This window comes from Macaca nemestrina, chromosome 8 (genome assembly GCF_043159975.1).
Source record: "Macaca nemestrina isolate mMacNem1 chromosome 8, mMacNem.hap1, whole genome shotgun sequence".
NCBI classification, from domain to species: Eukaryota; Metazoa; Chordata; class Mammalia; order Primates; family Cercopithecidae; genus Macaca; species Macaca nemestrina.
The window spans coordinates 56,780,184-56,795,226 of record NC_092132.1 but is presented as its reverse complement, the minus strand read 5'-3'; the positions used below and the strand labels follow the sequence as shown (position 1 = coordinate 56,795,226).

The following is a 15,043-nucleotide window of genomic DNA, read 5'->3' as shown; positions in this document are numbered from 1 at the left end:
AAAAAAAAAAAAAAAAAAAGTTCATCATCACTGGTCATTAGAGAAATGCAAATCAAAACCACAGTGAGATACCATCACATGCCAGTTAGAATGGTGATCATTAAAAAGGCAGGAAACAACAAATGCTGGAGAGGATGTGGAGAAATAGGAATGCTCTTACACTGTCAGTGGAAGTGTAAATTAATTAATCATTGTGGAAGACATTGTGGTGATTCCTCAAGGATCTAGAACCAGAAATACCATTTGACCAAAAAATCCCATTACTAGGTATATACCCAAAGGATTATAAATCATTCTACTATAAAGACACATGCACAGGTATGTTTATTGCAGCACTATTCGCAACAGCAAAGACTTGTAACCAACCCAAATGTCCATCAATGACAGACTGGATTTAAAAAATGTGGCACATATACACCATGGAATACTATGCATCTGTAAAAATGGATGAGTTCATGTCCTTTGCAGAGACATAGATGAAGCTGGAAACCTTCATTCTCAACAAACTAACACAGGAACAGAAAACCGAACACTGTATGTTCTCACTCATAAGTGGGAGTTGAACAATGAGAACACATGGATGCTGGGAGGGGAACATTACACACTGGGGCCTGTTGGGGAGCGGGAGGCTAGGGGAGGGATAGCATTAGAAATACCCAATGTAGATAATGGACTGATGGGTGCAGCAAACCACCATGGCACGTGTATACCTATGTAACAAACCTGCACATTCTGCACATGTATCCCAGAACTTAAGTATAAAAAAAATTTAAAAAGGAAAACATAATATTTGTCCATAAAAGTTTAAAAGCATTAGGGTAAAGCTTGATGTATGCTCATAAATTTAATACACCTGTGTAACTTGAACTCAAGTAAAGAAATTGAACATTATCCAGAAGTACCCTCATGAATCCCTGTAGTCACTGCAGCCCCAGAGTTAACCTTTATCCTGATAATATATGCTAGCTTACCTTTTTTTGCACTTTATGTAAATGAATTCATATAGGATGTACTATTTTTGCCTGCTTTCTTTAATTTCATATATTTGTGAGATTCATCACTATTGTTGAACATATTAGTAGTTTGTTTACTGCCACTATATGCACTATTCTATTAATTGACTTTGAGTTGTTCCCAGTTTGTAACTGCTATTACAAATCGTTCTGCTATGAACATTGCTGTTGTACATGTCTTTCACAATAATAGGAATTGCTGAGGAGTCTTTGATTATCATTAAGATACTTGAATTATAAGGGTGTCTAGACCAGAAACAAGAATGCAAGTAAAAACCGTAATCCAAAAATATTACACTCACTCACTCACTCACTCACTCACTCACTCACTCACTCACTCACTTTCATTGGGAATGAAGTATAAGATTGGAATTACTGGACATGCCTATTTTCAGCTCTAGTACAAACTACCAAACCGTTTTCCAAAGTCATTGTTTCAACTTACATTCTGACCAGTATTGTATTAAGTCTAGTTGTTCCATATTCGTGACAAAACCTATTATTACTTGTCCTTTTCTTAAGTTATATACTAGTATTACATGGTGACTTTATTTGTATCATTCTAACAGAAAAATGACTTTTTTTCATATCTTCAATGGCATTAGAATATACTTATTTTTGATGGGCCTTTTTAAGCTCATTTTTTGTCTATTTGGTTGTCTTTTGAATATTAATTTGTATGCACTCATATATTCTGAATATTGGTCATTTGTTAGCAAAATAATTTGCAAATAACTTTTACAAGTCCATAACTCCTAAACTGTCATCACATTTCTCAACCATCATTTTATATTTTTGATGCTCATGTTTTTAAATTTATTCAAACATTAGGTATTGTCATCTATGTTCCAGTTTGATCACTCTTGTAGGTGTTGTAAATAAAATAATGAATATCAGTTAAAATTCATGTTCTTGTGGAGCCTAGATACTTATGAATAGGCATAGAAAAATTAATGAATACATATTATGTTACATGTTAGTAAGTGGAAATAAGTGCTATGTAGAAAAATTTGCCAAGAGTCAGTGGATTGAGGAGAAGAGATTGCAGTTCTAAATAAGGTATTCTGGAAAGTCTTCCCAGAGAAGGTGAAATGACACTAAAGACTTGAGCACGGTAAGGGAGCGAGCTACTCACATTTATGGAAACAGAGTTCCAAGCAGAGGGACCAGAAAGAACAAGCTTTCCCTGATGAAGAATTATATATGATTTAGCGGGTTGACTGGTGGTACTCAAATATATATATGTCCACACCCTAAGCCCCAGAATCTATGAATCCAACCTTATTTAGAGAAAGGTTATTTGTAGCTATAACTAAGTAGGATCTTGAGATGAGATAATTCCAGACCATCCGGTGGGCCCTAAATCCAATGACAGATGTCTTTATAACAGAGAGGCAGAGGGAGATTTGACACAGACACATAGGGGAATAGAAGGCCGCATGAAGACAAACACAGAGATTGCAGTGATGCAGCTGCGAGCCAAGGAACAGCTGGAGCCACCAGGCGCTGGAAGAGGCAAGCAAGAATTCTCCCTTTAAGCCCTTGGAGGGGTGCCACCCTGCTGTCACTGTGATTTTGGACTTCTGGCCTCAAGAATTATGACAGAATAAGTTTCTCTGTTTTAAGCCATGAAGTTTGTGGTAATTTGTCATAGTAGCCCTAGGAAATGAATACATACGGGGTGTTTGAATATACACAGGGCTGTGTGCCTGCTGGGATGAGATGTAGGAGGAAGTAGTAGGAGATGAGGTCAGAAAGGTAATAAGGAGCCAGGCAGATAGGTGGAGACCAAGAAGCTGTCATGTAGACTTTGGCTTTTATAGCAAGTGAGTTGGGAAGTCAGTTTGTTTGCATTTTGGAATGCTCCTATACCATGAGGATTCAAGGAGCCTGGCCTACTTCCTTTTTAGAATCAAACCTGCTATCCCTCTTTGCTCCTTATTCATTGGCCTGTTTCCAGCCCCTACAAGTCTACAAAAATCTGTTAAGCTCTTGTCATCCACTTGTTCCTGCTCCACTTTTCTTAGTTTACCTCTGAATCTTTTGTTCTTAAGTTGTCATATCTGTGGCTTTAAAAGTCTGTCTCACCCTTACTTCCTTGTCCTGGCTGAAGTGTGAACCACCCTCTAACTCCATAGAGATAGTGAAGTGTTCCACTTCAACCTCAGAAGTTTTCTAAGGCATCTCTTATACATTTCCATTTTAATATCATAGGTAAACTGAATTGCAGTAAAATCTCTGAGCTTCAGTGCTATTTCACAATCTAAAATAAGAACAACCTATTCTAATTTGAAATATAATACTACATCCATGGTTTCCCCATAGCAAGATGGTGCCATCTGGCACACTATTAGTGCAAGACACTGAGGTTTCATGCAACATGCATATCATTGGCATATATATACAAGATTTCATCCAAAAGCTGACATTTTACTATGATTAGTTTGTCAACTTACTATAACTCATTAGAATAATAGAAAAATATTATGGCTCTGCAAAAATGGAAATAATATAAGAAGAAGAGTGTCATTCTAAAAATTAGAATCAGTTATCCCAGACCTAGACCTCACTGACATCTCCAGGGTCTTGTGAAAAGATAAAGGCAATGAGGAAATCATTGTCTACAAAATTAACATCACAGTCATATTATCTAACAGGAATATTACAGTCTGCATCACAGTCATATTATCTAACAGGAAGATCATAAGCACAAGGTAAACACAGGGTAATTTTTCTTTAGCTGTTTTGCTTTTTCAAAGTTTTAAGAATTATCTTCAAAGCCAGAAATTAGGGGTGACATTCTTTCCCATTCAAAATCATAATTGGTTCGTCAACTCTTTCTTCCCACTTGCTAATATTTCCTACCCCTGACTTATTCAGAGCCCGAGCTGCAGCCAGTTGGGAGTTGGTTGGCCTCAAACATTGTCTCTTCAGTGCTTGATTTTTCTTTGAAGTCCTGAAATAGGTGTCATTTAATGAAGTTCCTAATTTCATCTTGATTTATTTGTCTTCAAATATGAGTCTTGAAAAATGCCAAAGATTAAGGGAAATATGTTAGGAAGAGAAAAACCACAACAGAAAAATTTATTGTAAGTAGTTCTATATAAATATAGTATTTGTTTAAATTTTTTTGAAGAAAGATAGCATTGTTTTTCTGCAAATAAATTATTTGAAAAATACGATTATGGAAATAAACCATAGCCTATTTTTTCTAGAATGCTGTGAAAATAGCCAGCGGTGAAAGCTGATATTTCTAGTTTATGAAAGCTATTTTTTTTCTTTATAACTCTCATCTAAAGATATAGGACAGTCAGGAAAAATTAATAATTTTGTTAAAGTAGCAGATAAACAACTTATAAATCTGTAGGGTTTTTTCTGCACACTCATATTTTTAAATAAACAGTATTAGAACATAAGAAAAGCTTCTTGTAAAAGTTTAGTTGGTGCTGATATCCAGAAGACAGTAGATGTTGTTAAGCTTCATGTGTTTAAATGTTCTAGTCAGCTATCAGAATGATACAGTAGCAAAAGTATTAGATTCGTTTGAGAGATTGCATCATCTATTGACCTCATATTTTCCTGCCCTCTCGTGAGCTTATTTACTAGGTCATTGCCTGCACACCCTGGATTTGTTGTAAGAGGCAAGTATAGAGAACATAATTGTAGAAAAGAGAACTAAATGAATTTATGGACAGATCAAAGCTAATATATATCCTTTGTCTTTTAATATATCAGTATATCCTGATCCTTCAATTCTGGCATTCTTTTTCTGCAACATAAGAGTAATATATTGGCCCAAATTTTTTATCAGGGAGAAATAAATGTATTGCACGTTAAATGTTCCTCTGGTGACCTGTTTTCTTTATTAAATTTTTTTTCTGTGTAGAAAAGAGAAATAAAACAAAGAATGAGTAAGCATTGGCATGTAACCACTAAACTGAGAAGATAATGGAATGAAAATATTTGTCTTTTTGTATAAAAATTGTGTAAATATTATAAGTATAATGTATAATTAAAATACATTTAGAGTTATAAAAGAAGGTCCATTGCATTGTAATAAGTATTATTTTGTTTCACTACTAACTATGGAATGAAAGGTAGTAAGAGGATTTCCATTGTAAAATGAAATAATGATCAAAAACCCTGGGGAGATGGAAGAGAAAACCAAAGTAGATATAATGTGGCTCATTCCAGGAGAAAAGATGGAACAGATTCCTTTTTTTTTTTTTTTTTTTTTTTTTTTTAAATCTTAGAACATCAGAGTTTTACTGAACAAACTTTGTTAGCACTCTCTTCAGTCTCAGGGTTTAAACATGCTCTTTCCCCAAGAAGTTCACAGCTCTGTAATAACTCTCATTTGTATTAAACTTTAATGTCCCTGAGGAAATTGCAGCCCAAGTTTCTCCTTTCATGGTCTCTAATTTAGCTAACAGATTTCTAGAGTTGAGTAGAGTTAAATTATTGTCCTGCTCAATTTATTGCCCACAAGATGACTTCCTCCAATTTCCAGAAGACTCTTCTGATGATGATAAGATCCAAATGATTTTTTAATTTTGGAGAGCCAGTGTCGGGCCTTTCTATCAAGTGCACAACAAAGTGACTGATATATAGTAGTCACTGATTAATTGCTCATTAAATAGATAGGTTGCTGGATGAGCCATTAGGTAGCTATAGTTGTTAATGTGTGTCTGTGTTCAGAATTACATTTTGGATGGACACTTCTCTCAGTTAATGCCATCTATGTCATCCCCTTTTAGTTATATCTTTCTCACCTCATTTGTTTTTAAAGGATTCCCAAGTGTTACACTTTCAGTCATGTCTGTCAGCAGGATTAAACACAAGAAAGCAATTTTAGGAGTTACAGTAGAGGATGTGGAAAAGAAGTTTATTCAAAAAATTATTTCAAGGAAGAGCTGCTGACTTGAGCTAATTGTAAAGTTTCATTGCCTCCATTATCAAAACAGAAAATATTATCCATTGTTCAATTAAGTAATGAATTTAAGTGTTCACAATCCCATAATTCTGAGGCTCAGAGCATCTTTGCTTCCTTTCCCACATCTCACTTTCAATTTTGAAAGGGAGCACTGCTACTGCTATCATCACTCACTTGGCAAAAAGACACATTTTAAAATGTTTGATAAGATATTTACACAATACTACTGATTCTATTAACAGACCAACTATAGATAAAATTTATTGAGCACTTAGTATGTGTTGGACAGTGCTCTAAATCATGTTACATTTTTTTATGAGTTAACTCTCACAAATAAAATATTGGTGAAGTAGGAATTATTATATATCCATTTTATCGATATTTTACATATGAAGAAACTGAAGCACAGATCAGTTATGTTATTTGCCTTGATTGCTCATAAAATACATATCACACAATTATAATTTGATTCCAAGAAATAAAGCTTCAAAACCGATGCTTTACCCTATACGGTACTTCTAATTCGGAGTACAAGAAAAATTGAGATTTCATAATTGAGAAGCAGGAGTAAAATTAGTCTAGTCATTGATATATTTTCTATGACAGTCCATGCACTCTTAGGAATTGTACATGTTTTATAATAACAACGACGATTTTTCAAATGCATTGTCTTTGATCTCTCACTTTTTTCAGCATGCATTAGCTCCCTGATGGCTTCCCTGTATGTACTATATTCTCCAGCTCTTAAGGTTTTAACTTCAACTTGACTCTCATTAACATTATCTTCTAAATTTGGAGTCTCAATGATTCTGTTACTCTGACTTACCAGTATTGTATAAGGTAAACACAGATTTTAAAGCTGTATTTCCTGAAATCAAATTATAATTATGTGATCATTAAATAGATATGTTGCTCATTATATGTTACTATTTAATGAGTAAATGTGGCAAGTACCATAATATATCAGTGTTTCAGTTTACTCATACGCTATGGCAGTTCCAACTGATTATAATAGAGAGTATTACAAGCTATCCTCAGTCTCCTCAGTAGTCATACCCTATACTCATGCTCCTCTCAATAGATAAACACATGTCATTTTAAGGATACAACAAAGGTTATCGGGCATAAGTGGCTCTAACATCTCCTTTCTTCTGCTATTCCATTAACTTTATCATCACTCATTTTTATCTTTGGTCTCATAGAAAGTGGCAACTTCCTTCCTCAACCAACACTAAGCTTTCATACTGTTTCCCTGAACTCATTCCCTTCCTCAAAATTTCAGATTTGTTAATTTGCCTCTCTTTTGAATCCTATTCAAAATCTCCCTCCTTGTCATCATTTTCTTTTCTGCCAATAGGCAAATCAAATTATATAGGAAAAAAACTTTCCCACTCTGTCACACATCAACAAGCATCTTGAAATTGCAAACTACGCTTTCCACTTCTTTGCCTCCCAGAAATCTTTTACCATATTGAGAAGTTTGCTTCTGACTTTACCATTTTATGGGAAATCCTTTTATTAAGATTGATATTCTCATCAAATTGCTCAACTAACTGGTTGTTTTTCAGTTTTTGTCTACCTGACATCTCTGGTGGACTTGGCTATCGAGAAATTTGTTGTTAAAATTATTTTCTTTTGTATTCTTTGTCAACATACATATAATACTCATATTTTTGAATATTATAATTATTTTGATTATATCACTAGCTTACATCATTAAGGTTATATCACCAGCTTCTTCTCCTGGATCTTCTTTTAACACACAATATTTACTTGGTTTCATCCTTGACCGTCATCTCTTCTCACTCAAAGCAACCCGTTTGGGTAAGTTTATCTGTAGCCATTATATCTTCTATATCCATATGCTGATGATTCTCAATTTTTTTCTGAGAGTGAAATTCATCGATCTAACCTACTTTAGGTATCTGAACCTGGATATGCCAAAACACCTAAAATATTTATAATACCTTTATATGTAACTTTTGTAAATATTATACAATTCCATCTTCCATATTAAAAAAAAAAAAACTTATCTACTACTGTGCTTGATGCACTATAGGAATGTATTCCTTGAAAGCTATTTTACTTACTGCACCTTTAGCAGCATCAGTACCCCATTTTTCTGCCTTAGTATAACACCAACAGCTCCATATGGAACACCATGCCAAACCATGCTTCTCTACCTTGCTCTTTTCTGGTAGGTTTTTACTTATTCCTTTGAAGACTATGCATTACTTTTATCTGCTTCATAACACCTGTCGTAGTCATCTACTGCTGCCATAACAAATCACTACAGACTTAATAGCTAAAGAATACAAATTTATCATCTAGCAGTTCCATGGTTGGAAATCTAACTGGCCTCACTGGGCTAAAATCAAAGTGTTGGTGGCTGCATTTCTTTCTGAAGACCCTAAGAATGACCTGTTTTCTTACTCACTCAAGTTATTGGTAGAATTCACTTCCATGCAGTTGTGGAACTGAACTCTCTATTTCCTTGCTGGCTGTTGGCTGTTGTCTTACGGCTGCATTTAACTCACAGAGACCTCTCTGAGGTTCTAGAACATAGTCTCTATATCTCAGAAACAGCAGTGGAGCATCAAATACTTCTCATAATGTCATTTTTCTCATTCAGGAAATATTTGCTTTTAAGGACTCATGTGATTAGATGAGGCCCATCCTCACAATCAGAAATATCTCCAGATCTCAAGGTCTTATCTTCAATAAAATTTTCAAAGTATCTTTTGCCTTGTGAAACAAAATATTCAAAGATTCTAGGGATTAGTGGAGGGTTATTATTGGGGGGATATCACTCTGCTTACTACAGTCTGTTCTCTGGCTCCCAAGTTTTAGCATCCATCCCAAATAGATTTTCCTCATCCCAAAGTCACTCAAAGTCTCAACCTATTATATTATCAACCAAAAATTCAAAATCCCATCTAAATGTCATCAGCCCAGAAGTCCCAGACTTCATTATGTATGTCATGTAAATTAGGTATGGGTGAGGCTCTGGGTATATCCACTTTGGGCACAATTCTTCTCTATCTGGGGATCTGTGAAACTAAGGAAACAAACTGGCTGTTCCCAAATGATGGGACAAGCACAGGATAATATGTAGAGACATCTCAGTTCTAAATTAGAGAAAATGGGAGATAAAAAAGAGCTATAGTCTGAACCAATTCCAAAATCCAATTGTATAAACTCCATTGAGTTTCAAGGCCAGAAAATAATTTACTGTGGCTTGTGACTCTGCCTTCTGGAGCAACTCCATCCTCTGAGCCGTTCTTTTTTTATTATAAAATATACTGTGTGTTTTCAGCTAAATATTTATCTATTTCCTGCTTGTAGAATTTTTGGAATCTTGAATAGCTATTCATTTCAAATACTCTCTCTCTCTGTCTCTTTCTGCTCATGTAACATTTTCAAGAACTTTGTGAGTTTCCTCTGTATATCACATGGATTATGTTAAATGGTCAAGATGCTATTTCACAGATTTTCCCTAGATAATCCCCTCTTTATTTTTGGCTTTTGCTGAGATTATTCAGATGATGTCCTTAATCTTCCTAGATATCCTGTTATTTGATTGAAGAGATCTATGAATCATGCCCTCAATCTGGTAAAAAATCCTTTGTGTTACTGAATACTCTGAGCTTCTAATCTTTATGGGGCACCAGCACAAGATTATATAGCCATACTCTCAATCATTTCTCTAAGGCATACTTTCTGGATATCAAACCTCTTAAACTGAATTTTTTTCGTTCTGCATAGAAAATTTCTTAAATCATTAAGTCATCTTTACATTAGTTGAGTTAAACAATCATAGACTGGAATTAGACTTCAAATTTGGGATACTTATAATTCTCAAATTTACATTATCTTAAAACTATCTTCAGTTGAAATATTTGCCTAGTACTACAGCCAAAGGGGGAATAAAAGTTTATATTTAAAAGTTATTCCCTCGATTTATATTTCTTGTATCATATTTATTTTAAGCAGTGGGAAGAAACCAGCCCACATCTTTAATATTGTGCTTGGAATTTTCCTTAACTATTGCACTTATTATATTTCATTCATATATTTATTTGCACATTTACCTCTCCCACTGAACAATGATCTCTCTGTGAGCAGTTAATGCTCCTAGAAATCTTTGTATCCCAAGTACATATCACTGCTTATCATTGCTTAATAAACACCTGTTAATTGAACAAATACAAGTAATTTATCCAACAACCCCTTCTCCACTTCTATTCCCTCCTTGGCTATAATATTACAAAACTATTTCAAGATGATCTCTCTAATTAGAGAGGTAATTATAAATGTCCCAAATTTGAAGTTACAGTCCAGTCTATAATTGCTTCACTCAACTAATGGAAAACTGTATGAAAATTGAAGTTGTTTTACTTAAAAATGCTACATACTCATAAAAAAATCCTTTCAGATCAATATAATCATATTAGTGATCTCCCTTACAATAAGTCATGAATTCCCAAATAGAATTCTTCTCTTTTCTCTTAACATCATTTCCAAAAGGCTTTTAATATTTAGAAAAGAAAAAGAAAAGTATGCAAATGAGTGTCCTTTCTCATTAGAATTATTTTTTATTCACTATGAAATAAAACTTTATAATAATTCCCTGAGACCTTCTCTTCGTTTAAATGATGAATTTTATATTAAATATAGAATGAGGTCATCTTCTTAAGGGCAATTGAGCCATTTCTGATAATATAAGCTCTCAAAAGCTGGTACTGAATGTATTTACTAATATATATGGGACTGTTATAAGTAAAACATAATCATTCAAAAACTGACCAACATTGATATGTGTTTACTTGAGTACCAAGGAACAAAATCATATAAACATGAAACTCTTCCAAAGTTCTTTATGCTACTGAAATGCTGAATATCTGGACAGTTGAGCCATGTTACTCAAGAAAATGGATAGCTTGTGTGATGCATAAGATAGTTTAACACATACCTAACCGAGTGCATATGATGCCATCACATTTTGTTGATGTTTAAAATTTTCCCTTCATTCGAACTTATGTGGTAAATAAAACTGTTAGCGATGGAGTTATGGAATATAGACCTGATTTAAAATAAACTTTAAAATAAACTTTTTCTTTACCTTGAAATAGAATTGTAACTTGAGAAAATTGTTAAAATGAACTATCATAGAGGTTCTAAATTTAGTAAGACAATATTTTCAAGCACATTAACTTTAATTTCATGTACATTCCATGATTATGTACATTATCATTTTAAGGATTGCTCAGATATATAAAATTCAAATAATTTTTAATAAAAAGAATTTTCCATTTTTTAATGAATATATCTGAAAATAGCTTCACTTGTTTAGTTTGTCTGATGTAAAATCTATTACAAGCTTTTTATATATTATGATATTTATGTTAATAAACTTAGTTAATGATGTTTGATGATTATACATATAGCAGCATTAAAACATATATGATGGTGGTTATTAAAGTGGATGTAATATAATCTGAATCCAGTAGAATGAAATGAAACAAAATGAAACTAACAAAGAAAAAAAAATGTATGGAGGACAAAAGGGTTTAACCTTTCCTTAGAATCAGTAAATGTGAAGAATTAAAAAAGAATGTCTACATTAAAATGAACGTCTTTCCTGCTGCTGAATATGTTTCTCAGTTCAGAGGGGGTGGCATTTCATCCTACATCCTAGCTCTACCACAATCTGTTCCTGACAGGACCATCCATCTGTTTAGCCTGAACAGCCCTGCAGTTGCTTATTCACAGATGTAAGTAGGAGGTTGACTACAGGTTTTTTTACTTATACTTGAATCCAAGCTAATGTGACACATTTGCAAGCATAGCTGCACATGTTCTGGTTTAATTGGGAAATATCTCCTTTGACTTTCAGGATAGCACAGAAGCAGAGACTTTAAGTCTAAACAGACCTAGATTCAGAGCAGACCCGATGCTGCTTGAAGAAGGCTGGAGGTATGTTAAGGAGACAAGGGCTGTCAAGAAGCAGGGATGTCTCTGGAAAGGGTGAGCAACTGACGTCCTTTGTAAGTTCTCTGGGCAGCATTGATGGGAGGTGAAAACCTTGGGAAGAGTCTTGGTTTAACATGGACTCTAAATGGTAAAAAGTAATTAGGGCCTCCTTTTTTTCCATAAACTGTGATAGACACTCTTATAAAATATCTGTGTTATCCTAGCTGCTTTTCTATGATATTTTTGGACCCCTGACTTATTTACACAAATGAAATGATAGGTTTTGGTTGGAAATTTCAAATGTCTAAGGCACAAATTAGACATGGGACTTCATTCACACTTCTCCTCTAGATCTTAATCAAGACACCCTACAAGCTATATTGGACATTGCACAACGTTTACAAGTGCAAAATGTACCGAACATGTGTCAAGAATTTTTAAAATTTGCCATTGTGGAGCAGTGCTCCAGCATGATTTGTAATAGTGCGTTCTGCCTTCTAAAATGTTTTGACTGCTGGTGGTAATTGCTTTACAAGTGAAAATTAGCCTCCTCAGTTCTCAGAATACTTGTAATCCGAGCATATCACACCTCCACATTTTGCTTGTGATGCTCTCTCTGTACCTTTTATCTTCTTAGGCTGTTGAAATAGTTCAAGTTTCAACTCAACTGTTGTCTACTCCGTGAAGCCTTCCTTGATCCTCTCATTCAATACTAATCACTTAATGCCTTTGTATTCCCATAACAAATGCCTTTGTTTCCATCTGTTGATATCAGGCAGCACAATACGAATTGAGTCATTGTGTACTTGTTTATATTTTGTAGTGGATTGTGACATTTATATTTGGGTGACTCTGTTTCTTAGTAAAGGATCTTAAAGAAAGTATGTGCTCAATAAACGCTTATTCAGTTGAATTTTGGGTCATTAATAAAATGCAAAGTCCAATAGAGCCTTTGTATAATTATATCCAGATAGTTCAATTTTAAAAACTAGTAGAGCTCTTATAATTCTTATAATACTTTATATTTCCTTATCCTTTTATGGTTTGAAAATACTTATATAATAAATATGTATGTGCACATGTAAGAGTCCAGTAAGAAAATTCAAGCTGCTACAGCTAGAGTGGGTGAAAAGTGGGTGTGCAATGTAACTTGGAAAAAAATACAAAAAGTAAAAAACTTCTAAGAAATGGGGAAACATGATTTTTTATGGAGTACTTGAAATATAAGTTGTTCTCATCCTGACACACACACACACATACACACACATGCACAGAGCCAGAGCAAGAGAGAGAGAGAGAGAGAGAGAGAGAGAGGGAGAGAGAGAGAGAGAATTCACTCCACAATAACAAAGAGGAGACAGTATTGTCATTCCCATAAACCTTAGCAAGCCTTTCTGCTGAGTTTATATTAGAGGAGGCTCACACCTCAGAAGGTCCTGCATCTTTACAAGGATGTGAAGTAACAAGCAGCATCAGAAATAGAGCACTTATTTCCAAATCATCTTCTGAGCATTAAGCTCTATGATTTCCTAAGATGTACTTCAGCATTTCCCCAAGGGGAAGCAAGATGAAAAGGTAGGATTCCAGACGTTTCTCTCTCTCTCTCTCTCTCTCTCTCTCTCACACACACACACACATACACACACACACATTCTTACTTCAATTTAGTAGCTCTTCCTCTACTTAAGCGTGTTGCTTTCCTTCTTAGAATGTATTTGAAGAAATGGTTCCTTCACCAAAAAAACACAATTTTGAAAATCACTGACCTAAGTGTGCTAAAAATAAAATTGACAAATTTTTAAGTAATTTTAAGTAGTATTACTGCTTTCTAGAAAGCCAAGAATAAGATACTAAAGATTTTCTTGAGAGAATGTTTAGGGTAAAAAAACTCAAAACAGTAGAGATCCTTAGAAAGATGCAAAACAATGAGACGCATGACTCCTAACTTCACGAGGAGCTGCAAAAAGACAAAGCAGGTAACTCAGCAGGGTGATAATTTGTTTAGGGGAACTCCAGATTTCTGGAAGAGCAAATGGCAGGAGAATTTACCGACCGCATCTCTCTACACATATTCTACAGATTAAGTTTCATCCCACAGGGAGTTTAGTCACTGCAACTTCAAGCTGCATCCATTCTTTTGGTGGCCACTCAGCAAGCCAGTTCTCATACCCATAGTGGAGAATTTCTTCCACGTCTAGAAATGAAGAGGTCATCCAGAAGAAGTGGCGCTTCAACCAGGAAGAATTAAGGTGGAGGCAGTTGAGGGAGTTTTGGAAGGTGTATGAGACCTATATCCAATGCAAGTATAATTTTTTAGAAACTTTGAGTTGTAACAGTGAAAAGTTGTACTTGAATAAATACGATCAGCAGAAAACTTAGACTCACATCATAGAGATGGAAGTTTTGAAATAAATACAGGTAAAAGAAAAAGCATAATGAAAGACAGACCTATAAGAATATTACACTAAAAGTTTGGTTTGTCTGAAGTACACAATGTATTATTTTTAGTTATACCTTCTTTTTATTAGACAGTATCTAGGAAAAAGATAAACACTGAATCTGCATTATGAATTTGTAAGTTACATATAATGTTAGCACAAAGGCATTCCCTTAACCATACCTATCTGGGGTTACCTAAATGTCTCATTGAAAAGAGAATAATTTTTATTTTTATTTATTTATTTCTTTTTGAGATGGAGTCTCGCTCTGTCGCCCAGGCTGGAGTGCAGTGGCCCGATCTCCGCTCACTGCAAGCTCCGCCTCCCGGGTTCAGGCCATTCTCCTGCCTCAGCCTCCCGAGTAGCTGGGACTACAGGCGCCTGCAACCACACCCGGCTAATTTTTTGTATTTTTAGTAGAGACGGGTTTCACCATGTTAGCCAGGATGGGAAAAGAGAATAATTTTTGATATTGAAACAAGATTCAACAATATAGCAAGGACTGCACCAATGGAGGAACTCATATTCCTTATCATTATTTTTAAAGCACTAAGTGATACTTGTTAGTTTACACAGAAATAAACCTACTGCTGTACACTCTCAATCACAATGGCTATTAGTGGTTTAAAGACAGGTCAACCTGAATTCAATTCGTGATTCTTTCATTTTGAGTGTACTAGTTACAT

At 34.6% G+C, this 15,043-nt stretch overlaps 1 protein-coding gene across 1 annotated transcript in view; it reads left to right on the top strand.

Moving 5' to 3' along the window:
* LOC112429404 (uncharacterized) overlaps window positions 1–11,973 on the top strand; it is a 235,185-nt gene extending 223,212 nt beyond the window's left edge. Inside the window, exon 6 of the mRNA XM_071067417.1 lies at window positions 11,843–11,973. The gene's annotated coding sequence lies outside the window, so the exon portion shown is untranslated. The remainder of the gene's footprint in view (window positions 1–11,842) is intronic.
* The last annotated feature ends 3,070 nt before the right edge of the window (window positions 11,974–15,043 follow it).